This window comes from Chamaea fasciata, unplaced genomic scaffold, assembly GCF_029207755.1.
Source record: "Chamaea fasciata isolate MVZ Bird 193981 ecotype frontalis unplaced genomic scaffold, bChaFas1.0.hap1 SCAF_953, whole genome shotgun sequence".
Lineage (NCBI taxonomy): Eukaryota > Metazoa > Chordata > Aves > Passeriformes > Sylviidae > Chamaea > Chamaea fasciata.
In genome coordinates, this window is record NW_027095038.1 from 12,501 (window position 1) to 15,000 (window position 2,500).

The following is a 2,500-nucleotide window of genomic DNA, read 5'->3' on the forward strand; positions in this document are numbered from 1 at the left end:
CCCCCGTCCCCGGCGCTCGCGCCCCGCGCGCGCGCGGCAGCACGGCACGGTACCCTCGCGGTACCCACCCGCAGACAGCCGCCCGCACGGGGGGGAGCCCGGGGGCGAGGCCCGCGCCTCGCCTCCCCCTTCCGAGCCCTCTCTCTCGCGCCTCCTCGGCGGCGCTCGCGACGCCGTCGCTCGCTCTCTCCCCGGCCGCCGCGCCGCGCGGCGCGGCGCCGGCGAGGACGAGCTCCGCCCCAGCGGCTCGCTCCGGGAGCGGGGAGCTACGGAGCGCTCCCCGAGTCTGCACTTAGGGGGACGAAGGCCCTGCGCGGTGCCGACGACCGCGACGACGACGGCCCGCCGGGCCGCGTGGGACGAGGACGGCGGCCGCCGAGGAAAAAGCGCTTCCCTCGCCGACGCGCCCGCCTCCCTTCCCTCCGGGCACCGGCCGGCCGCCGCCGCCGCCGCCGCCGCCGGCCGCCGCGGACGACGGGCCTGCGAGGCGACCCCAGCCGCGCCGCCGGGGTGAGCCCCCCCGGGACGGCGATTGATCGTCAAGCGACGCTCAGACAGGCGTAGCCCCGGGAGGAACCCGGGGCCGCAAGTGCGTTCGAAGTGTCGATGATCAATGTGTCCTGCAATTCACATTAATTCTCGCAGCTAGCTGCGTTCTTCATCGACGCACGAGCCGAGTGATCCACCGCTAAGAGTTGTCTGGCTTTCGGCACCGACCCCGCGCGCGCGGAGGGGCCGGGACCGCTCGCGTGAAGCGGCCCCCTTTTTTGCTTGCGGCGAGGACGCCGTGGCGGCGCGCCTCGCTCCGAACCGTACCGGCACACGTGAACGGAGGAAAAGGAGGAGGAGGGGGGGAAACGCCCCCCCCGCACGAAACGGTCCGAAGGCCGGCCGGCCGAAAGGCGGGGAGGCCCGCGCCCCCGACCGCCTCCCCCCGCGAGGGGAGACGCCGCCTACGCGCGAGGACCTTCGGAGGCGGCCCAGGCGCCCGGGCTCGGCCCGGTCTCCGCACGGAGGGCGCGCCGCGCGGCGCGCGCCGGACCGCGGGGGCGCGGCGCCCCGCCCGGCCACTTTCACGGGACGACGCGCTCACCTGAGCCGGGGGCGCGGCCGTCGGCCCCCGCTCGCGCTTTTTCCCTTTTCCCCTCGACCGCTCCGCGGACTCGCGCCGCGCCGCCGCCCCGGAGACGCGGCCGACCCGCTCTCCCCAGCGGCCTTACGACGCCCGAGAACGACGCGCGGCGACCGCCGCCTCGCCGACGCGCCCCCGGCGGGACCGCTCCCGCCGCGAGGCCGGCGCCTCTGCCGGCCGCGCTCCGCCGCCGGCGCCGGCGCCGGAGGCGAGGCGCCGCCGCGTCCCGAGCCGGCACCGCGGGCGCCCGGGGCCTGCCGGGCGGCAGACCCGCCGCCTCTGCGGCCGCACTCCCGGGACCGCCCCCCGCCTCTTCGCGCCGCCGGGAACCCCCTGTTCCGCGGGGCACGCGCCCGGCGGAAGGCGTGACGGGGCCGAGCCCGGGGGGGCAACGCCCGCCCTCCTCGCTTCCGCTCAGAGAACGGGCGGGTGCGCGCCCCCGCGGCCGCCCGCACCGCCTTCCGTTCGGCCCGCGCGCGGCCCGGGAAAGGGCGACGGGGAAGCGACGGGCGGGGCCCGGGCCGGGACCGCCGCAGGCGACGGCGGGCGCCTTGCGGCCGACCGTCCCCCCGGAGGGGGGACACCCGCCGAGCGGCGACGCCGCCGCTCGGCCGCGGGGTCGCCGTGCACTCGTCGGCGTCCGGCCACGGAGGGACCGGGCAGAGCGCTCGCCCGGGCGGGCCAGCGGCCGAGCCAAGGACGGCCGGCGGGCGGCGCCGCCGGCGCCTTCCGGGAGAAGGAAGGCCGTCGAGGGGAGAGGCGCCGCCGCGCCCGAAGCGGCGCCGCGACGCGACGCCGCCGCGGCGGCCGAGGAAAGGGAGCGCGGCGGGCTCCGGCGGCCCAAACCCCGCAGCTGAGGCAAGGCGGAGGGCACGCGCCCTCCGCCGGCAGTCGCGCCCGCATTCGAGGCGGGGGGGCGGGGTCCGGCCCCGCGGCCGACCCGGCCACACGCCGCGGCCTCTCCGCCGAGGCCGGGCCGCGGAGAGGGGGGGGCAGGGCGCCCCTCCCCGGCGCGGCGCGGGTTGGCCCCGCGCGCGCGGCGGGACGACGGCGGCAACGACGACGACGACGACGACCAGGAGGCGCGGCCGGTCGCAACGGAACGCGCCGCCGCAGGGGATCGGCGGGAGTGGCTCCCCACCCCTTCGAGGGCGCCCGCGCCACCGCCCGGCACACCTGCCGCCGCCGCCGCCGCCGTCGCCACCGCCGCCGCCGCCGGCGGCGGGCCCGCGCCGAACCGCCCGAGTCTTTGAACCTCCGCCCGGGCTCGGCGGCCTTTCGGCCCCCCCGGCTTCCTTCGGCGTTTGGCGACGCCGAGGCGAGGAGACCGGCGGACCGCCGAGACGCGGAGCGCTAGGTACCTGGCCC

General features: G+C 80.3%; 1 non-coding gene across 1 annotated transcript; it reads right to left on the reverse strand.

Annotated features, from left to right (window-relative positions):
• Window positions 1–544: 544 nt before the first annotated feature.
• On the reverse strand, window positions 545–697 carry LOC136306071 (5.8S ribosomal RNA). The gene has a single exon (XR_010725490.1). It is a non-coding gene; the product is annotated as a 5.8S ribosomal RNA (ribosomal RNA).
• Between the last annotated feature and the right edge of the window lie 1,803 nt (window positions 698–2,500).